General features: G+C 37.4%; 1 long non-coding RNA gene across 1 annotated transcript; it reads left to right on the top strand.

The window, feature by feature from the left end:
* Positions 1-341: 341 nt before the first annotated feature.
* On the top strand, positions 342-21,805 carry LOC125613355. The gene is made up of 3 exons (XR_007343896.1): positions 342-510; positions 18,284-18,436; positions 20,046-21,805. It is a non-coding gene; the product is annotated as an uncharacterized LOC125613355 (long non-coding RNA).
* Positions 21,806-24,135: the final 2,330 nt, after the last annotated feature.

Here is a 24,135-nt window from a genome sequence, read left to right as displayed (position 1 = left end):
GGGGGGGGGATAGAGAATGAGGCTATAGGACAGGATAGAAAGCTGGAGAGAGCTAAAACAGGGTGAAGGCAATAAAAAGTTAGGCCAGGTCAAAGAAGCAGGGTAGATATCCAGAGTGGAGCAGAAGGAATGCATACCATGTTGCTTAAAGATGCAATATGTTTCTTAAAGAATCAATCTGGCACTTTGAAAATATTTTTATCCTTTTTTCTTGTCACTCTGCCAGTAGCATTTCTTTTCATGTTAGAAGTTTTTGGTAAATTTATTTAAAGCACAAGTTTGAAATATATAAAAGGACCCCAACAGCAACAGCAAGGACTGCTTTAGTTCAGCCCCAAGACCAAGAAGGCAGAGACAGCCTACACTCTACACTAAGGCCCTCCTCCCAGGCACTGCCAAATGGTGCTTCTCTTCCTTTGCAATGGTGGATGCTCAGAGACTTCTACAGATTTTGATGACAGGGATTTTTCCTGTAGAGTCTCCTACCCGGATGTGGAGACAAAGGACAATGTAAGTAGCATCCACTTTTCCATATTCCAAATTTTATGCTGAGGTTCAGTTCATGTTGGATCTTGCTTGTGAGCTTCACTTTCTTGCTCAAGTTAAATTTATTTTCACATTGCTCCTTTTTATAACAGCAAACAAATTATTCAGGAAGCTGAAGAATTTTTTTAATCATTAAATTTTTAAAAAGTCATTAGAAAGTGAGTTGCAAATGTGTGTGTGTGTGTGTGTGTGTGTATCTCAACATTTCCCTGGGTGCCCAGGTGTGGTCTGTCTTTTTATCTAATTTTTGCATCACAGTTATCTCATGAAATTAATGAAAGGCCCAGATTCTAGATTTGCATGGTAATATCATTTGTGCTATCATTTAACTTGATGCTCCCTCCCCTGTGTCTCCTGTAAACCAAAAGTTTCAGTTAGATTAAGTATGAACACTTTAATCAAGTATGCTTTAACTTGACTCTTTAAAAGATTTTCCAAAGTTGAAAATCATACCCATTGGGTTCAATAGTTCTAGAAATACCATGAAGTCATACTGTAGACGTATCGAAGGGTTTTCTTCTTTCTTCCATCTTTGCTGGGTGTCAGCAGTGTCATAAATTACATCATTAAACAATCCACGAATGGCAGCACAGTTGATTATGTTAATGATATGCACTTGAAGATGTTTTTGTGTTAGAATAATCCAGGAACTTCAGTTCCTGGAGTACTTTATTAATAAACCCTAAACTGAAAAGATTTTCAGAAACCTCTACTGTGCTCTTTCTTTCCATAGTGATACCTTCTAAGATTACTTCAGGAAGTAAAATCAAAGCCATTACCAAACTTACCCTTTTATTCTGTAGTTGCAATAAGTACTACAGGCATGTGAGATTATTTTCCTCTAAGGTATAAAACCCAATTTAAGACAAGGGTGTTTTAGCAATAACAAGTCAGACCAGTATGTGACAGAGGCAAAACCATATAGCAGCTCTTTTAAGGTGATGCATACAAACTCTACGTGTGTATAAAAATGCAAATCTATGGATAAATGTAAGCCAAAGTAACAGCAGGCAGACTTTAAACCCTCCTGAAGGATCTGTGCCACTTCTTCCTGGAGCAAATTCTTTTTTAAAAAAATATGTTTCTTTTAGTTATTGATGGAACTTTATTTTTATTTATTTATATGTGGTGCTGAGAATCAAACCCAGTGCTCACACATGCCAGGCAAGTGCTATACCACTGAGCTACAACCCTAGCCCCTAGAGCAAATTCTTGAGCTGTAGGTAGAACACAGTTTAATTTGTACAAAGCCAAATTAGTCACTTTTAATGATTGTGGTAAGATATATACATATATTTATATATACACACACACATATATATTGTGTTAAGATATATATAGCATTTACTATTCTAACTATTTTTAAGTGTACACTTCTGTGGCATTAAGTACAATTCACGTCACCACCATCCATCTCCAGAACTCTTTCCCTTGGGCAGAACTGAAATTTTATCTATTAAACAGTAATTCCCTGTTCCCACTTTCCTATCCCTTGGCAACCACCATTCTATTCTATGTCTCTATGAATTTAACCACTGCTGGTACTTCACATAAGTGGAGTCACATAATATTTATCCTTTTATAACTGGCTTATTTCATTTATCACAGTGACCTTAAGGTTCATTCATGGAGTAGCATGTGACAAAACTTCACTCCTTTTTAAACCTGAATAACATTTCATTGTTTGAATATGCTACTTTTTATCATTTCCTCCACGGATGGACATTTGGTTTCCCCCTTTTGGTTTTTTTTTTTTTTTTGAGGATAGTGCTGCTCAACATGGTATACCTGTTATGTCCTTGCTTGAATTCTTTTGGATATAATATACCAACAAGTTAAATCTCTGCATCACATGATAATTCAGTTTAATTTTTTAAGGTAATCACACCTTTTAAGGTAAGTAATATAAATCATGGTGAAATTTCTAAATTTCTACAAATAAACAAATTTTAGTTACGGTTACCTTTTCTTTTTCAAGTAAATAGAACCTATGAAGTACTAGCTCAGGTACACAGATTGTCATCTCTGCAATCCTTTGCACAATCCTCATTAATGCCTATGTAAACATTTCCAAAGTGGGCCAGGTCTGCCTGGAATAGTCAAGGCAGATGAAGAGTGAATAATAACCAATATAACAGATGACAAAATCATTCATCAAACTTGCCAGATACAGAGATTTTACTAAACAGGAAAAAAAAAAAGGTAGGAAATTTTAGACACTGGCCCAGTTATGCTAATTTAGGAAAACAATCAAGCTGGACCTGAAGGCATAGGATGCACGCCTATACTGTGCCAGCCACCTTCTTAATCAAGGCAACAGGAAGCAACAGGAGGCAGAAATTTGACCAGGCTCCCATGCCCCCTTAATTTTCTTCTAGGTTTTTATAGATTTCCAAAATTGTGCCAGAAGTCTGAGGAGAGTTTGACCTTTGTTGTTGATAATAAACTGGGATACACAAAAGGAGAAGAAACTAAAATCTGAGAGTAAAGAAAAGAAGATAAGGAAAGGAGAAAGAGGAGGAGGAGGAGGAAACAGAAGAGGAGCTAGAGGAATGATGAATGGCAGTCAGGAGTTCATGAGTAAGAAAATAGTTTCACAAAAAAATTTCCTTATCTAGAATGAACCGAATTCCATTGCTAGTAGATATTTCAGAGGTCTTTGTTGAAAAATAGAGCAGGAACAAAGAGCACTCACTATAAGCCAGTCCTTCCCAGTGGTCTGCCCAAGGCACTGGAACTGGAGAAACCTCACAGGAAAAGACAGGAAAGTGTATGCTGGTGAACAAATATGCCAGCTCTACCCGTCTCTGCCAAAAAGATGAATCATTCAATCTGGACCTGATCTAAGAATCTGGGCTCTGGAACATTTTAGACAGAGAGCACTCCATGATGTCCTGAAGAGATATTTCTCTGAATACCACTGTGATAAAGGAGGGATTGGAGATTAACAGCTGTAATCATCAAGCCAGCCCTTGGGGACTGAAAAGAACAGTGAGACTACAGCTCAAGTCACCTTGATAGGAGAGGATCCCCACCCGCTTTGCCCTGGAGAGGTTAGATGGCAAGCATTCTGGAAACCTTCCCCTGCTGTTTTCATGCACATTCTGTTGTCACTCTTGCCCTGTGGAGAACAGCTGTAGTCCCAGGAGAAGATCCTGTTCACAGACCCCACAACCACAGGGCCATGTACATGCCACCCTTTCTTCCATATGGAGTCTGTCACAAGAGCCTGACGGGTCCCTGTTCAACAGGATTAGATATGCATTACCCTAAATGTTTCTACATTGCTTGACCCCTGACCATTCAAGTTCTCCTTAGCCTTGCTAACAATCATGGCTTGGAAAGTGATTTCCAGAATATGCATTTGCAGCTTAGCCCCATGGTTTCTGCGACTGGAGACAATAGGGAACCGCTCCATTCAGGATTCATGTCAGTTCTGTTCTCAACCTTTCCCTCTCCCCAAATGATTACTTCTGATTACTGTTTTCAGCTCTCCTCAGAAAGAGCCTGGTTCTGCCGTCAGACTGAAATCTCTTGCCTTTTTACTTGTCCCAGCAACAAATGAAGTGGACAAAAGGGCTTTCTGCAGAGTTCATCTACCTGATTTTATTATTTAGAATTTCAGCATCTCTTGATATAGAAAATGATGAACATAATTGGGCACAAGAATAATTGCAATCATAGTCATTTAAATTGTCTTTGGATGTAATCTGGTGGCCAATTAGATCTCAAATCATTGGAAATGTAATAATGGGCTCCTTATTAAGCTCAGGCTTAGAAACTAGTGGTCTTGGATTTGTTCGTTCACTGTTCATCCTTTCATTCTTTTAAGTTTTAATTCCTCCACTGCTGTATCTCACAGCATCTCTATATTAGAGGCAGCAGTATATGTGTGGGCTCATCTGGATGTCAACTTCCACTCTGTGATGGTTAGTAGGGTTGGGCCAAAACATGGAGGCGAGTGTTTGAGAAGAATAGGAACATTTAAGATAATGTGTGTCTAATTTTGTTGAAGCAGGGACCTATTTGGATATCTGTTGCTGATTCCATTCCAAGTTCTGGGAGTCTACAAAGCTTCTGCAGCCTCTCCCCCAACTTGAGGTAATGAGGCTTGAGTGTGCTGGAAGGGCGTTTCTAAAAAGATTCATAACACTTCCCTACGAATCACAGTCCATTACCTATAACTGCTTTTGGAACATTCTCTGACACCCATAGAGTCTTTTGCTTCTAAGGTGCTTAGGCTGATGTTATTAGAAAGAATATTATTATGTTCATGAAGGATAAAAATGCTAACATGATATTTTTCTTGGTTCAGTATCCATAAGTCAAAACTGACACTGATCTCCCAAATAAGCATGGATGACTCTTTTTAATTTTTCCTCCAGCTATAAAAGTAACAAATGGTTCCAGTAGCAGCAGACTGAGTAATTCAGATCAGCTTCTGTGCTGAGAAAAATGAATATATTTGGATGATGTTAAAATTTATCATCTTAAAAGCATCAAAGAGCTAACAAGAGAATGAAGAATCACAAGACCACGCATTGAACAAGATCCAGAAAAAGTAAGCTGAAGTCTCAGAGCTAATTTTGCTCTGAGGATTTCCTCTGTAAACAAAGAAACAGCAGGAAAACTAAAATCAGGTTAGCAGGAATCACAGTCAAATGTCCAGGCCTCCGGTGTGCAGCTGCTAGCAAACTGTACTCCCACCAAACTACTAGTCTAAATGCCAACAGCCTCAGGGTGAGGGCAAAATGGACACAAACGGCCCATCCAGGCTTGCAACCTGGCTTTGAGTCTTCTTGTGATGGTTTGAATCTTAAATGTTCCCCAAAAGGTCATGTGTTGCAGGTGTGGTCCTCAAGTGGGAGATGGTGGAAAGTTTGAGAAGTCAGGCTGTGCAGAAGGTCACTTGGGTTGCATACTCAAAGGGGATTGTGGGACCCTGACCAACTCTCTCACTTTTTTTTTGTTGTTGTTGTTGTTTCTTGGCCATGAAGTGAGCAGTTTTACTCTGCTATGCACTCTTGGCACATTGTGTTATCTTTTCCACAAGCCCCAAACAGTGGGACCAATCTAACATAGTCTGGAACTTCTATAGACTTCATAAGTAAAACAACTTTTTCTTTTTATAAAATAATTGTATCAGATATTTCATTATAGTGGCAGAAAGCTGATTAATACAGTAGATTATGGTACATCCACAAACTGGAGACCTATACTGCTATTTAAAGGAATACTACTAGGGAGTGAGCTCCAGGATGTTTTGTTAAGAGAAAAATAAAGCTTAAGGGCTGGGGTTATGACTCAGTGGCGGAGTACTCACCTAGCATAAGTGAGGTGCTAGATTCAATTTTCAGCACAACATAAAAAGATAGATAAACAAAATAAGGGTATTGTGTCCATCTACAACTAAAAAAGAAATCTTTAAAAAATAAGATAAATGTTTATTTTATACATTGTTTATCTAAGTCAGAGTAGATGACAGATCACCAGTCTTGTTGTTCTTGTTATTCATGGTAGTTATATTGTATAAAGAAACTGAGAACAATGAATTGGTGAATACTAAACCATTGCTCCTAGGGCTATATGGATAAGGTTCCCATTAGTGTGTGGTCACATTATTTTCATCAACCAATCAGAATATAACTTTGTTTTTTGTGTGTTTTCTGTTTATTTGATGCATGTGTTTATAAAAAAAATTGCATGGTCATTGAATGATTCAAAGTTAGGGACTTTAGAGGCCATTTGTGGGTTACAGATTCATTTGCCAACATCTGTATATAATAGGCCAATCTCATCAGTGCCAACAACCTGTTCTTTCACATACTCCTTTTCCTGTTCAACACACAGCAGACTCTCTGTTTTTTATTCTTCTGCAGCCTCCTAATCTGCAGGATCTGTCTTGCATACCTCAACTGTAACTTTAACAATTTTTGTACCATGTTGTGCTTGGAAATATGCAAGTTGATAACTGAACCTTGATACCAAAATTTGTCAGGGAAGTTATAGGTCAATGTAACCTGAACATCTCTAAGAATTGTTAAACAAAATTACAACAAACACAGTCCAAAAATACATAAAAGAGAAAATATATAATTACCAAGTTGGTCTTGTTCCACGAAGATAAGATTGCTTTAATATTTATAAAATTAATAAATATAACATCAATTATCACTATAATTTTATGGATAAAATATCTAATAATTTCAATAGAATTGGATTTTATTTGTTAAAACTCAATGTCCATTTATGATTAAAAACCTCTATCAAGGGCTGAGGTTGTGGCTCAGAGGTAGAACACTTGCCCAGCATGTGTGAGGCTCTGGGTTTGATCCTCAGCACCACATAAAAATAAAATAAAGATATTGTGTCCACCTAAAACTAAAAAATAAACATTAAGAAAAAAATCTCTATCAAGAAAGAAATAGGAACTTAGCCTGACTAAAATCATATTGAAAATCCTACAGCAAATGTTATATTTATTGGTGATACCTAGAAAGTGTCTGTTTGAAATTGAGAATAAAAAATAAAGGTGGTTGTTATTATCACTTCATGTTAATTAAAGTGCTAGCCAGCAAGAAAAATATATCAAAAAGAGAAGAATTAGAAATAAGAAAATAAAACTTTTTAAACTTTGATAATTAAGAATGAAAAATAAGTATGGAAAGAGAATTTGTTCAGCAAGATTGTTGTATTTTTAGTTAAACTACAAAAAGAAATTTATTTATTTATTTATATAAGCAACAAATAATTTTAAAACACTTTACAAAACTGCCATTATCATCAAAATCACAAAATGGTAAGTTTTTGATAATAAATTTGATAAAATGTGTTTTAAAATACTATGAAAAGAATTCAATATTTATTGAGAGACATTTAAAATTATTTATATAGAGAAATAACATACTTAGGAATTTTAAAATAGAAAAACATAAATTTTGGGCTGGGGATGTGGCTCAAGCGGTAGTGCGCTCGCCTGGCATGCGTGAGGCCCGGGTTCGATCCTCAGCACCACATACAAACAAAGATATTGTGTCCGCCGAGAACTAAAAAAAATAAATAAATATTTTAAAAATTCTCTCTCTCTCTCTCTCTCTCTTTAAAAAATATATAAATATTTTATTTCTTCCAAAACTAATCTATAGATAAAATAAATGCTAATCCCATCAGCGTTCCAAAAGGATATTTTTTGTGTGTGGAATTTGATACGTTGATTGTGAAATTTATGTCAATCTTCAAAAAAATAGAATCTAGCCCCTCTAGTTGTAGTTTCTTTTTTTGCAGTGCTGGGAATTAAACCCAGGCCTTGCACATGCCAGGCAAGTGCTCTACCATTGAGCAGCACTCCCAGTCCATGAACAGCAAATTTTCATGGTAACACCATGGAACTCAGCTTAATATCCCTTGTCCGTAGTTTATCCACACACAAAAAAATTTGTATGTTAACACAATTTGTTCTACAGAAATATAATTTTTAAAAAACCTCTCTCTGGGCTGGGATTGTGGCTTAGCGGTAGAGCACTTGCCTTGCATGGGTGGGACATGGGTTCGATCCTCAGCACCACGTAAAAATAAAGGCATTGTGTTAAAAAAAAAAAAAAAAACCTTTATCTCTTACCCATTACAAAAACTCAAAGTGGATTAAAGACTTAGGCACTAGAACAGAAACCCTGCTATGGAACAGAAGAAAAAGTAGGACCAAATCTCCACCACATTGGCTTAGGGAAGTGACTTCTTTAACCAGACTCCTAAGGGCAAGAAGAAAAATCAAGAATCAATAAATGGGGTGAACTCAAATTTAAACGCTTCTTTCAGCAAAGGAAATAATCAATAATGTGAGAGAGAGCCTATAGAATGGGAGAAAATCTTTACCACTCGCACCTCAGATAGAGCACTAATCTCTAGGATACATAAAGAACTCAAAAAAATTAACACAAAAATCAATAAATGGGCTAAGGAACTGAACAGACACTTCACAGAAGAAATACAATCAATCAACAAATGTATGAAAAAAATGTTCATCTCTAGCAATTAGAGAAATGCAAATCAAAACTACTCATTTCATCTCACTCCAGTCAGTATGGAAATTATCAAGAATACAAGCAGCAATAAGTATTGATAGGGATGTGGGGGAAAGGGTACACTCATACGTTGCTGGTGGGACTGCAAATTGGAGCAATACTCTGGAAAGCAGTATTGGGATTCCTCAGAAAATTTGAGATGGAATCCCCATTTAACAGCCATCCCATTCCTTAGTCTATACCCAAAGGACTTAAAAACAGCATACTACAGGGACCCAGCCACATCAATGTTTATAGCAGCACAATTCACAATAGCTGAATTATGCAACCAACTTAAATGCCATTCAACAAATGAATGGATAATGAAAATGTGGTCCATATACATAGTGGAATATTACTCCACCTTAAAGAAGAATGTAATTATGGGATTTGCAGGTAACTGGATGAAGCTGGAGAATAACATGCTAAATGAAATAAGCCAAACACAAAAAACAAAAGGCTAAATGTTTTCTCTGACAAATGGATGCTGATCCATAAAAGTGGGGGTGGAAAGAAGGGACTTGAGATCATGCAGAGGGGATTGAGGGGATGGGAGTCGGTGTGGGGATGGGAAGAACAATAGAATGAGACAGACATCATTACCCTATATAAATGTATGATTAAACAACTGTTGTAATTCTGCACCATGTTCACCCAAAGGAAGGAGAAGTTGTGCTACATTTGTGTACAATGTGTCAAAATGCATTCTACTGTCATGTATAACTAATTAGAACAAATTTTAAAAAATAAAGGCCAACCATGGTTTTTAAAAAAAAAAAAAAAACAAGAAGAATAAGCATCACTCAAGGACTCTGCATACTCTTATGGGAGAAAGGGTTTATGCATTTTGGTTAAATGTAGGATAGATAGATTATGTTAGATGAAAGTGTGGTCTCATAATTGTCTTTGGGGATTAAGTGTAGCTTAAGGAAATATGTATGGGTGCCAAGTCGATGATAGCTGAACTTGTGATGGCAACTTTAACATGTCAGCCTGGCTGGGCCATGGTGCTTAAGTATTCAGTCAAACATTAATCTGGATATTTATGTGAAGGTTTTTTGTTTGGTTTGGTTGTTTTGTTTTTGGTGAGATTAGCATTTAAATTTGTAGACTTTAAGTAAAGCAGGCTATCCTCCATAAGGTGAGTTGGCCTCATCCAGTCAGTTGAAATGGCTTAATAAAACAATGACTAGTCTTCTGTGATAGTCTGCTTTTCATCACTATGACCAAAACACCTGACATAAACAACCCCAAAGAGGAAAGATTTATTTTGACTCAGAGTTTCATAGTTTTCAATCCATGGTTAGCTGGCTCTATTGCTTTGGTCCTGAGATGAGGCAGAACATTATAGCAGAAGGGTTTGGTGGAGGAAAGCTACTCAGCTCACTGAAGCCAGGAAGCAGAGAGAGAAAATGAAGGGGCCAGGGAAAAGATATAGTCCCCAAGGCCACATTGAGTTATCCTAGAACTCAAATACCATGACATATAATTAATAATACTTAAATGCCAGTGACCTACTACCTTTAATGATGTTCCACCTGCCTACAGTTTCTACCTCTTCCCAATAGTCCATTAAAATTATAAACCCATCAAATAAATTAATCCACTGATGAGGTCACAGCCCTTGTGATCCAATTATTTCCTAAAACCTCCACCTCTGAACACAGGAGTTTTTCAGAAACATTCCAGATCCAAACCATAATACCTCCCCTGAGCAAGAAGGAATTCTGCCAGCACAGTGCCTCTGGAGTTAAACTGCAACTCTTACTCAGACCTCCAGCCTGCCAGCTGACCTTTTGTATTGCATAATAAAAAAAAATCTAAGCAGATTTTTGTTTTTTGAGAGATGAACTTGATAAGCTGATTTAAAAATGCATATGGAAATGCAAAGTACCTAGAAAAAGACACGTAAAGAAGAAAAAACAAAGTTATTGAGAATCCTCACAGTAGTTCAGACAGAGCCATATTAAAGAAAATATAGGCAAAGAACAATAGAACAGAATACAGGCTCCAGAAATAGATCCATATGTGATTTGCCACAAAGATGCAGCTATTATTCAGGATTTTTCCTTACAAATCGTCTTTGTAATAAATGGAGCAACTGGATATCTGCTTGAGGAAAATACGCCTCAATAACTTTCTCACACTATAAGTAAAAATTAAGTTAGATAATATACCAAAACAAGGAAACTAAATCAATCAAGATTCTACAAGAAAACACAGTACTATTGTACATCTTTGTAATCTCGTTTTTCTAATTTTCTGATTGGCTTCAGAAAGCCTTTGTTCTTTCTTTTTTCATTTCTTAATTTTTTTTTTCCTAATTTTTTGTTTTTCGAAACAGGGTTTTATTATGTTTCCTGGGCTCAGCCATCCTTCAGCTACAGTCTCCTTAGTAACTGTGATTAAAGGCATATGTCACTAAATTTTTAACTGGCAAATAATAATTATTTATATTTATGGGATATAATGTAATGTTTTGATATGTGTAAACAATGTGGAATGACTAAATCAAGCTAATTAACATTTATCACCTCACTTCATTTATCATTTTTCTTGTGTGCGTTAAGACATTTGAAATTTACTCTTTAGCAATTTTGAAATATATAATACATTATTATTAACTACACTCACTGTGTCATGCAATAGATCTCAAACACTTATTCTTCCTGTCTAACCAAAACTTTGTACAGTTTGTCTAACATCTCCCAACCCCAACCCCAACCCTCACCAATACTCCAGCCCCTGATAACCATCATTTTACTCTCTACCTCTATGAGGTTACCATTTCTAGATTTCACATCTAAGTTTCTTTTTGTGCCTAGCTTATTTTGATTTTTTGAAGGTCTACTTTTTACTGTGAACCCAGAAATTCCCTGCTTCATTAACCTTGAGAAAAATGAAACTTCTGCTAAGCTACAGGGGAGCTGGGAAGACCTTGAGCTAAATCCTGACCAGGACTTGCTCACCCCAAACTCAACCTTACTTCACATGCCTGCTAACCTCCCATCCTCCCGATTTCCCAGGTGCTCCAGGGCACGACAGCCCTGTCCCCAGCTTCCAGGCTAGCTTTGATCAGTCTAACATGATTATATGTTCTCAAACCCTGTACTGCTGTGTTTGTTGGCCCTTTGTCTAGAGTTATGGCATTCCCTGGACAACAAGCTGGGCTCGGAGATGGGTGTTCAATGTAATTTGGACCAATGTGATGGAAATGAGGTAGGACAGAAAAAATAAAAGGTAGAAGAGGGACAAAAGGCAGGACAATGAAATTATAATCCAAAAGCTTTAGGCTGAAGTTCTACATGCTTTTCCTTCCTCTCCTATGTCTGACACTTCCAAATTTCGAGGAAATTTACAAATCTTTACCCACAATCTTAAAAGTTACTGCAAATCCACCCACTTATAAAAATTGCCCTGTTCATGATTAGTAAGCCTACTAATATATGTATCTTTAGAATAGATTGATTAAAAGGAGATTCCACACTTCATATTATAGGGTACTTTCCTAGACTCTATAATATAGGGTCCTTCCCAATATCATCTACTCATCAGATAATGGAGAAGATGTCAACCTAAGGATACAAAATTACCAGAGAATTACCAAACCTCCAAAAACCATTTTGTGATCTTCAGACTGATAATATCTCCACATATTTTCCATGCCCACACCTCACCAGTGTTTCCTTAAAAGAACCCCCAAAACATCTCTCACTCTTGAGATGACCCACATTCTCCCTTGAATATGTCTCTGCTTTCCTAAGTAATCTGTATCTGTGCCTCTAATTGACATGTCCTTAAATTCATTTCAGCAATATCTGACAAGAACCCCACTGGTCCTGAGTTGAGGTTCCCTTCTCTGGGAACTCCTTGGACTTCCTCTGGAGACAAGGAGAGTTATTGGACACTCCAAGGGTAGCTCTGGATTGGAAATTCTAGAGCAGAAGGAGTCATTTTGCCATTTTGGGAGGGCAAAAGGTCGAAAAGAACCTGAATGCATGGTGACATTGGTAAGTCACTGAACCAAACCTACTCTGAAAATCATCTATACCAGTCAGAATACACAAGAATATGTGGTAATTCCAAACCACAATCTGTGCCAACTTGCAAAAGTTTATTTCTCACTCACATAATGGGCTAAGGGTCTGGCTGACACTACAGGATAATGATCCTCCAGAGGCTCAAGTATTTTTGAGTGTCTTGCTCTTGTGACACCCACATCAATATGTGATTCCTGAAATTTGATCTTTTAGAAATTTTGAAATCTGCATTATTATTAACTACAGGCATCATGCTATGCAATAGATCTCAAAAACTTTTTCTTTCTGTCTACCCCAAACTTTGACTCTGGTCAACACTTCCCCCATGCCCTGGCATTGTGAAAAAAAACATGGATATTTACTCCTGGCTTTAGTAGCACACAGCATTTTTGCTGTCAGTACTAAAACATTCCTAATTCCAAGAGGGTACACGCCTGGAAAGGAGATTTTGATAGATGTTAAGAATGCCTACCGCTTTGTTTTACCTCCAGATTATTACTCAAGCCAGTATTCCCCATTACAGTTTAGGCAGCCAGACTTTGGATTTATATGCTTTTTTTTCCAATTGTCAAAGGAAAAAAATTAAAACACACTTTAAAAACTTTAATTGGATTTTCATTTTATTTTGCAGTTCTGGGTCTCAAACCCAGGGCCCTATGCATGCTAAGAGCATGCTCTACCACTGAGCCATACCCTATTCATTTGCTTTACTTTTGATTTTAGAATTGGATAATGGTTCATTCCATAATATAGGATAAATATTTTAAGCAGAAGAGGTTGGTTTTATAGACAAGAGGAGCTGAAGAAAGAAAGAAAAGAACAAAGATTAAATTGGTCATTTCAAAGTCAGGGTGAGGACAGGGAGACAGAACACTAGGAAAACAGCTGATTGGTTACTATCAATCTACTTCAGGTTATTTTTTGTGTTTGTGTTTAAGAATTAAGGCAGAAGGAACTTTATTATCATGCCAGTTGAAACTTGCATGCTTGGGAAATTTCACTGTTCCCTCTCTCTCCTGAGACCTCACTAAGATCAGTTAACAATTGGTTTCATTTGTTGCTGTGGAACTGTAATGTGGTAACTCCAGTTTGATTTTTAGTCTTGTCTGTTGGAGCCCAGGGCAGGAGCTTAGTCCAAAACAATGGTCTCCTATAATGTTTATTTGACACTATCAATATGATCTTACATTTTAACTGGAGCAATTGTTACCACTTTCATTCAAAGGTGAGGAAATCTATCAATATGCTAAGCACTCAGATGGACACCCATTTCTGGATGGAAGGAGGAAAAACTTGGGCATTGTGCAACTGGCAGCAGGTACAAATCAGCTCAGTCTGTAGGTCACAGTGACAAGTATCAAATAGAAACCTAGCTTCCAGAAAAGCACAGCCTTGGCCATGAAAATATGTTCTTTTTTTCCCAAAGTATTCTGAGATGGGTCTTGCTGGTGCCCACATTGGCCTATTCTGAGACATGTTTTAAATAAGAGTCCTGGCAGCAGGCCCCTGAGTTTCAGAAATATAAGCTGGTTCATCTATTCAGTCAGTCACTGGTCTCTCTGAATGCTGCCATGTTCTCAAAGTTTCAATTGCTCTTCAATTTATCCTTTGTGTGAGCCAAGAAATAGAACTTTATAAGTAATTATTTTAAGTTATCCTTTTTGATGAAGGTAAAATGTCCACTGGCGGGATTGACCTCCTCTACTCTCCTAAATGGCATGTGGAACTCAAAAGGCATCTGGAAGTATTATTCATCTTCTGCATTGGAATGCAAGTGTTCAGGTTTCTCTAATACTGTATTGAATTAATTCCTTGCCTACTTCACCATTAGTTTTTCTGTTTGATTTTTTGGATTACTGCCCATATCTGATTTGGCTCCCCCTGACCTAGGATGCATGGAATAGAAGCATGCTTCTAGAAGCCAGTTTTGGAATTCCCACATATGTCTTTTCTTTCTACTTAGCTTCAAACAATCTAAATACACAAGTGGAAACCTCACTTAAAATCAGTAAGGTTTTGTGATGTGCTCTCAAAATAGCACATGGTATAGTGGAGATGAAAGGAATTTCAGATAATGAAAATGACTCTTTTTGTCTCCAGTACTGTCCTTTTCATTCCCTGACAATTTTGGCTGTCCCCATGCTGGTTGTGTGTGAGCATTCTCTGATGCAGGATGCAGCATGGGTGCTCTATTCTCCCTGAAGTCCGATAAAAAAAAAAAGCCCAGCAGATGGGTCATGCAAGCAGGATAAGCATGCACGTATCTGCATCCTTATGGAGCTGACACACCTCTCAGGAATACACAGGATTCTGATGTTCCTCCTTAGAGTCATCAATCATATTCATCCCTGTTGCACAGTGATTTCTTTACATCTATCAAACAAAGTAACAAATGGAGATTCTCAGAATATTAATTAGTTTTACCCAGGAATAGCACTGCAGTGGGAATATGTATACTATAGTAAACTATCTAAGGAGATTGAGACAGGGGAAGGTTTTTTTTTGTTTTTTTGTTTTTTATTAGCGTAAAGGGAGAAATTCACATAAGCTGCTTAGATACGGAGTTCATTGGTCTTGGAGACCCGAGGCAGGAATTGGTGTCAGCTCATTGGTGGAGGTGCTGTTGCTGGGCAAGTGTTCTGTCAAGAGCATCTTGTCTGAATTGCTGCAATCTTAAACAAAGTTAAAGATAAGCTTTGTTACAGCGATCTGCTTGTATTCAAGGGAGATGTCTAAAGCATGGGATGCATGTAGAATGTGAAGGAATTTCTTGTAGGATTTTAAGCAAGTCCTTAAGACATTGCTTACCTTAGACAGGCAGTTATAAGCTTCTCTTGTATTATTTCCTAGCTGTAATCTTGTCTGGATCTGACAGGGCTGATTTCATCTCTTTTAAAAATATTTTTTAGTTATAGTTGGATACAATATCTTTTAATTAATTTATTTATTTTTATGTGGTGCTGAGGATCGAACCCAGGGCCTCGCCCATGTTAGACGAGCGTTCTACCCCTGAACCATAACCCCAGCCCCTGATTTCATCTTTTACAAGTTTCTGATAGCCCAGAATTTGATAGCCCAGTCAAATAAAATGAAACTATTTCCATGTTAAAGTATAGTCAACTAATCTGTCTTTTCTATCTTCAGGCTAAAGTTCAAATCCCTATAGACGCAGGGGCTCCAACAGATGGTAGTCTTTCTCTTAACACCCTACAATTCAGAATCATGTGTGCAGCCCTCTTTCTTCTGTCTTTTTCCCTGGTCATATAGCCCAATTCCTTTCAGATTTGCTGAATTCAATTCCACATGAAACTGTTCTCTGGCATACCAGTCTCCTTGCTGAATTTCCTCCTTGACTAAACTTCAGCCAGCTCCTTGGAGCCCTCATTTAAACTAGGCTTGTCCTTCGTTTGCTGTATCTGGTTTTAGGAAGGATCCTCCCACTCATAGTATCTAATCCAATTCTTCTTAGTAACTTTCCATTCATTGATCCCCTCACCCTGCCTGTTGGCTAAAACTCCCCAGCAGTCCTTTGCTGTATTTGAAGTCACATGCCATTTCTCTCCCCTATTACAGAGGCCTTGACTCTTGTTGCAATAAGGAAAAGGCAAACTGAAAACAATGATGAGGGCAGGAATTCTTGTCATAATTATACTAAAATGGAAAGAGAAGACTTTTTTGTGACTGCAAAGATTCCTAAGTCTTTTTTTTTAAAAAATAAAGCCCAAGAAAGTAAAGATCATTTAAAAAAAAAATCAACCTGCTTCTTCACACATGCACATACACACACACAGTGATTAATTTTCACCAGAAGCATATCAGAGACAGTGTTGGCACATCACCACAGTCCATAGCCTCCTTTCTTGATGAGAATCTTGAACTACTTGTCTAAGTAGAGACTTTTTCAAAGCCCATGACAAACCCACCAAAGAACAGAGGTCAGAACTTTGCTCTCCAAGCTCCTGGAGCAGGGGGTTGCCAGTCACAAACACCCAGGCCTGGAGTGAGGGAAGAGAGAGTAAAGTCACCCCAGAGCTTGAAAGTGCTCTCTCTGTCTCTTTAGGATACCGGTACCTAAATGTGCTCTTAGCCATCATAGATGAGGAGAACTTGTCAATATGATGTGAGTGATGAAAACCTTCGAGTTCATATTTATTGACAAACCTGAGCTGTGCTGGGCACTGTTATAGGTGCTATGGAATGGAAAGTGAACAAAACTCATACATTCTATTCCTTGGGTAACAGTCTAGCTGTGAGAATCAGACAATAAACCAGTTGATAAATATTTACATAAAATAATTCAGGTAATGAGAGCATACTCTGCATTTTGTGCTACCTTTTGCAGAAAATTCTCCCCCTTCATTTGTATGGCTCTGTCACTCAACCTTTCTATGTCAGATCCATGCCTATAGCCCAGGAAGTGCTTCCTGGACTCCTCTCTTCAATAAAATATCCCGATACTTAGGACAGGGAAGAAATATGCAATGAAGCACATCATGAGAGGTCCTGTTCTAGGAGCTCAGGACCAGGTCAGAAAGTGAAAAGAAAGGCCTCAGAGGGCAGACTTGTAGAATATACAAGGTTACCCCCCAGCCTCCCCTCCTTCCTTTTGGCAGCATTGGGAATCAAACACAGGGCCTTACACATCTAGGGAAACACTCTATCGCTGAGCTATACCCTAGTCCCTTCTTTTTGTTTTATCTTAGGAAAGTCAGTTATTTGCACTGAGACCACCATTGAAAGAACTCACAGGAACTTCTACAAGGAGAGGCAGGTTGCTGTATGCTTAGTTGACAAAGACCAAGGGACAAATATGAGAAAGTGCTGTGGAGTTTCTGGAGGGGAACCAGTCCACACTGCTTCTTAAGCAGAGCCTTCAGTGTGGGGGGTCATCAAGGGCTTATTGGGCTTGAGAAAATCTTTTAGATGAATAGAAAACCATCCTGATGGTGGAGACCTTGAGGGGATCCTTCAAATAGCCATGACTGTTTTCTGTGTGGGAATGACTATGGTGAGCTAAAGAACCCTGGATAGACACCACATTCACACCTTCTCGGAAGCAGGAATTACCACAGGGGAAATGAGCCCTCAAGACTGGGAGCATCAAGTGCCCACTGTGCCCATGAGAAAGGCACTGACATCCTGGGAGATGCCTCATCTCAGGGGGGCCTGGAGAACCAGAGAAAATGAGTGGCAACCTCATGAACTGTTCAGAGATGGAGAATGAGAGTGTCTCAGCAGAATCCAGAGCTGATATCTAATGACTGAGTCCTAAGACCGCATTCCACCTGAGTCACTCAGATGGGGGGAGAAGCTGAGTTTTCCAAAACTAGTGTCGTGCTCTGGATTTAAACTCACTGGACCCATTTCATGTCTCCTCCCGGTAGAGGTTCCATAAGGACAAAAACCCCACCTGCATTATAATCTACTGTTTCAGCTGTAGCTTATTTCAATATGTACCAATCAGCAGGCAATCAAGAAACATTTTAATTGATTGAAACTTATTTCTAAAGCTTTGTCCCATAGACCACCTAAATGCGTGTCAGTCCATAGTTCATTGCAATTTCTAGATTTTTTTTCCTTCTCACTTTTGCCATTACCAGAAAATCAATGTTCTGATTGCAACTATTGTTTTCACAGAGACTTTGAAGATAGTTAATGGAGTCACCCTTTGACCACAAGACATGAATTTCTGCTGTCCTTCTATAACAGTGAAATGAACAGCGGCTCCTGGGAGGAACATCTGTCTCCAGTCACAGAACAGATAGTGGTTTTATTTCCTGACACCAGCAGGTACATCAGCCAACAAAGAAGTAACATAAGACCTGCAAAATCCCAAACAAGCAGTAGCAACAGCTGAGGGTTTTTGTTGTTGTTCTTCCTTTCAGCTGAAGAGCAAACTACAAAAATAATATAATGCTCATGGAAGGAAGGAAAAGGAAAAAGTTGCTGAAAAGCATTCAGAAAAGGATTCAAAAGGTGCTTTGCTCTGTGTTTTTCTCCTCTCTATTCCTGGAATTTATGATCCAACATTCACATTTAATCCTTACATAAGCATCAGTGCATCGCCCAGAAAGCAGGAAGCATAACACATTGGGGTCCCACATCTCAGTGCTCATCCCATTTCTGACATTCTCCTAAATGATGACAAAATGCCAAGCCACGTCACCATGTCATGTTCAGAAAAGTCTCAGGAGTAGGGTTGGCCCTAGGAAAGACCACTAGGCATGGATGCAGATCTGTGAGAGCTTGACACATGTCACAAAGTGTCCCTGATGGACAGATAATCATTTGGTGCTCTCACACTCTATATTCTGCAAGGCCTACCCACAGTCCTTTTTTCTGTCTTCACCAACACTGTTCTCTTTTTCTTCTCTTCCTAAAGGTGAGAATCTTTCCAAACCACACCCTTCCACTGTTGTTTGACAAATACCCAATATTTTCCTCAGTACGTTATTTGACCACTTCTTCACTTTCATTCTTTGCTTCTGCTGTTTCAAACTTGTTTTACAATAGTCCCCTCTTTAAGTTCCAAGACCCCCAGTGGACTCCTGAAACTATGAAATACTACCAAACCCATGTATACTGTTTGTTTTCCCCTGTACATATATACCTATGATAAAGTTTAATTTATAAATTAGGCATGTAAGAGATTAACAACAAAAGCTATATAAAAATAGAATGATTGTAAAAATATAGTGTAATAAAAGTTTTTTGAATATAGTCTCTCCCAAATTATATTACAGTGCTATACTCACCCTTCTTCTCTTGATGGCACAAGATGATAATTAAAGGAAGTACTTTATGGCTTCTCTTTGGCATATGCAAATTGCCAGCATTACTACTTTTGTGCTTCAGAGCCTTTACTAAGTAAAAAAGAGCACTTGAATAGAAGCATTGTGACAGTCATTTGATAACTTAGAAGGCTGCTAAACAACTAATGGGTGACTATCATATACCATGGATATGCTGGACAAAGGAATGATTCATGTCCCAGGCAGGACAGAGTGGGACAGCATGAGATATCCTGATGTCATTCAGAATGGCACACAATTTAGAACTCATGAATTATTTATTTTTTTAATTCGATTTAATATTTTTGGAGCTTGGTTAACTATAAGTAATGAAACTATGGAAAGTGATACCATAAATACGTTGCCAAGATTATATTTAATTTTTAAGTCAGCAGTGCATGAAGAAAGTTTAAAAGTGTTAAATAATTTTCTTCACAGCTCTGGCCATCAACTCTACTCCTTCCTGTGTTGTGGGCTGACTTGTTCCTTCCCCAAAAGACACGTTGTAGTCCTAATACCAGGTATTTGGGAATAAAGTCATTATAATCAACTTAAATGAAGTCATTAGAGTGGGTTTTAATCCAATATTATTTTTGTCTTCATAAAAGGGTATAATTCGGACACAAGACAGAGAAGAAGAGAAGACCCTGTGAAGACACAGGGAGAAGCCAAGAAGAAAGACCTTCGAGGAAACCAACTGTGCTAACAATTCCATCCCAATTTTGCAGCCTCCAGAATTGTGAGACAATAAATTTCTGTTGTCTAAATCACCCAGTTGTGTTATTACATTAATGACAGCTCTAGAAAAATAATACAACCAATTTATTTTGTGTCATGTCACCAGGGTTTCACATAAGCATGAATCTACAGTCTTTTTTAATTGTTTGCTGTACTCACATGGTGTTCTTCTGTGCACACATAGTTTACTATACTTTTCCACTTCAAAATATCATAATAATTGTCTCATATGAGTTCATAAAGATTATTTCATCCTTTTTACTATATGCTATAGGTTTACATTCAATGAATATTCCATATTTGTCTGGGAGCCAGTGGATGGATATGTTAATTAGCTTTCCATCACTCTGACAAAATACCTGAGATAATCAACATGTAAGGAAGAAATGTTTATTTTTGGTTCAATTTTGGAGGTGTCAGTCCTGGTCAGTTGGTCTGTGGCAAGGCAGCACATCATACTGGGAGCATGTGGCAGAGGAAATTGATCACCTCATGATGATCAGGAAGCAAAGAGAGAAAGAGAATCAGACTGGGGTTCCAATATCCTTTTTAAGGGCATATCCCATTGAACTAACTTCCTAACACTAAGGTTCCACCACTTCCCAATAGGGTCATAGGCTGAAGACCAGTCTTTCAGAACAAGTGCCTTTGGGGGACATTTATTCAAACCATAGCAATAGGAATTTAAAGAGTATTCTTAACTTTTCACTAAAATGTTTTAAGGACTAACATTGCACATTAATTTCACATGCCTCCAAGTTCCTCTGCAGACCAAAATCCCTGAAGTTGAACCACACAATGAGTACATTGCCAACTTTTCCTGCACAAGGTTATAACAATACATACTCCTATGAGCATGTAATTTATACATGGTGCAATGTCATCAATGTGGTGAGTCATCAAAATCTGACCGACTTCAAATCTCATCAGAGAAAAGTGGTATCTTGTAGTTATTCTGTGTAAAAGAGTATTTCTTTTAACGCCCTATTAGTATGTGTTAAATATTTTTCTAGTTACGTAGTCCTAATTGATATTAAGAAACTTTCCTCTGTGCTATGAATTAAAACTATTTTTTCAGTTGCTATTTATTTTTGAACACTGTCTAAGGTAATTTTTATCCATAAAGCTGCACTTGTTTTTTTCTTCCTGTGTTGTGTGTTTTCGTTTCTTGGCCAAAGAAGGTATTCTCCAAATTGAGAGATTAAATAAAGTCTCTTATTTTTTCTCTTGTACATTTATGGTTTGCCTTTATATAAGTAAAGTTTCAGTTAATCTTTTCATAAGGCATAACATATTAATCCAAACCTGTTTCTAGATTTCTCCCCAGCTATCCCAACTTTACTTTTAAAATCTATATTTTGGGCTGGGTTGTGGATCAGTGTTAGAGCACTTGCCTTGAATGCATGGGGCACTGGGTTCAATCTCAGCAACACATGAATAAAAAAGATATTGTGTCCATCTACAACTATAATTTTTTAAATGCTTAAAAAATCTATATTTCTTTCCCATTAATTTCATCTTAATGACATATTCAGGATATTCCACTCTATTCCATTGATCTGCCTATTTATTTATGTCATATTCTTGCTTTAAATCAAGCCATCCTTAAATAACTGTTGATTTAAGCTATTCCCTCTTTGTAGTTTTTTTAAAACACATTTTAAATCTATTCTTCCTTTTTTCTCCATGTAAACTTTTGAATTAGTTTTATGATAATTGTCAATAATATCCTACTAATAGTGACATAGGAAAAATTGGTTTTCTTATAATGTGTGTCCTCCTTTGTAGTGAAATGCTAAACCTTTCCTTTTAAAAAGTTTCCTTCATGGGTCTGGGGTTGTGGCTCACAGGTAGAGTGCTTGCCTTGTACACATGAGACACTGGGTTTGTTCCTCAGCACCACATAAATAAATAAGTAAAGTAAAGGTATTGTGTCCATGTTCAACTAAAAAAATAAAAATTTAAAAAGAAAGTTTCCTTCATATCGTTGTTGCAATTTTCTGGTCTGTATTATTTCCACTTGTTTTATTCTATTTAAAACTTCTATAAAGAATGTTTTATCCTGTATATCATCTCACTTATTCTTGTTTTATATTAAAGATTTAATTTTCTCCATGTTAATTTATTTGCCCAGACACCAAACTAAATGCTCACGTTATTTGTCATTTTTAAATTTAGTTCTATTGGCTTTATCAAGAATCATGTCCCATGCAAATAATAACACAACACATACAAATAACTTTCTTCCATTTTTATAACTCCAGCCTCTTTTCTTTCCTTTTTGTACAATTGCTCAGTTTACTATTGCCAGAGCAATATTAAACAATAATGCTGATAAGAGATGAACTTGTCCTGTTCCTGATTTGGATATCCCCAGATACTTTACAGGTTTCCCACTAACACAATGATACTACCTCCAGGTGGAAATAGAATAACTTCACCATGCTACCTTAATTTCTTGAGTTGGTTGCCTTATTCAGTAGAAGCCTTTCTTTATATTGATATGAAAGTGTTTAGGAACATTTTCCTCTGATTTTCCAGCTTTTTTTCCTAATTTCTAATATTTGTGTACTGCATTTTATGAAGAATATTTCCTAAAGAGTATCACTTCTCATTTCTTTTTTGCTTAAATATCATAAACAGAACACACACAGCTTTTTAAAAGAGCTATATGTAGTAAGCTTATTCACAACCATCTTATGCCATCATTGGTTGCAGTTCAAGAATTCCTAATAAATTTTAATGTCAGCCAAAAAAAATTAAATCAAGAAAAAGTTACAATGAATATCTCTTACTCTGGATTAATTGTATTCCAGCTGTCTTAGTTGGAATTCCCTCAAATTCCCTTAAATCTTAGAAAAATAGCTGTGGTGGTTAATTTTTTGTATCATCTTGACTGGACCAAGAAAAATCCAGATGGCTGGTAAAACATTATTTCTGGTTGTATCTGTGGGGGTGTTTCTGGAAGAGATCAGTATTTAATTTAGGGGAACAAGTTTATAAAAAAGATCTACCCACACCAGTGAAGATGTGTATCATCCAGTGTTGAGGGTCTGAGTAGAACAAAAAGATGAAGGAAGGGTGAATTTGCTCCCTCTGCTTAGGCTGGACCATCCATCTTCTCCAGTCCTCAGAGATGGATGACATGGTTCTTAAGCAAGGATGAATTTATACCCTTAGTTTTCCCAGGCTTCCAGCTTAGGGACAGCAGAACATTAGCCATCTGAGCCTTAATAATCATGAAAGCCAACTCCTAATAGTATCTATTTATCATCTACGTATTTTTATCTATCTATCTATCTATCTATCTATCCATCCATCCTATTGATTCTGTTTCTCCAAAGAACTCTGACTAATGCAACAGAAGTAGAAGAAAGCTTTCAGAAAGAGCATTTTTCTTATTCCTCCTTTTATTGCTAAGTATAGAGGCAAAGAGTGCGGAGGGGAGGAGGTTATTCAATAAATGAAATTTTCCACCTCCACAATTCCCTTACTAATCTTCTGTCAATTTAGTGATATTTTGGTATTATAGATATGAGGTTTCTGATGTCTGCTTCATATCTGATTTCATATTAATCTTTTTAAAAGAGATTAAAAGAAGGCTTTTTTAAAATTGTAATTCTGTAGACTAAATTGGGTCTGTGATTAACATACTAACTTTTTGTGGATAAACCATAGACAAGGGATATTAAGCTGAGTCCCACAGAGTCACCATAAAACTTGCTGTTCATGGACTGGGGGTGCTGCTTAATGGCAGAGCACTCGTTTGGCATGTGCAAGGCCTGGGTTTAATTCCTAGCACTGGAAAAATAAATTTAAAAAGTGCTATTGTAGGATTATCACTCTACTTGCATCATATTAGTGATGTCCTGCTGGGTTGAGAGGGTGAGGATGGTAAACAAAATGCCAACATCAGCCTAAAAGTGACCTGTGAAGCCTGGTCAGTAACTTCCAACCAGG

The sequence above is a fragment of the Marmota marmota genome, unplaced genomic scaffold (assembly GCF_001458135.2).
Source record: "Marmota marmota marmota unplaced genomic scaffold, marMar, whole genome shotgun sequence".
Classification (NCBI taxonomy): domain Eukaryota; kingdom Metazoa; phylum Chordata; class Mammalia; order Rodentia; family Sciuridae; genus Marmota; species Marmota marmota.
This window is presented reverse-complemented; position numbering and strand designations above follow the sequence as displayed.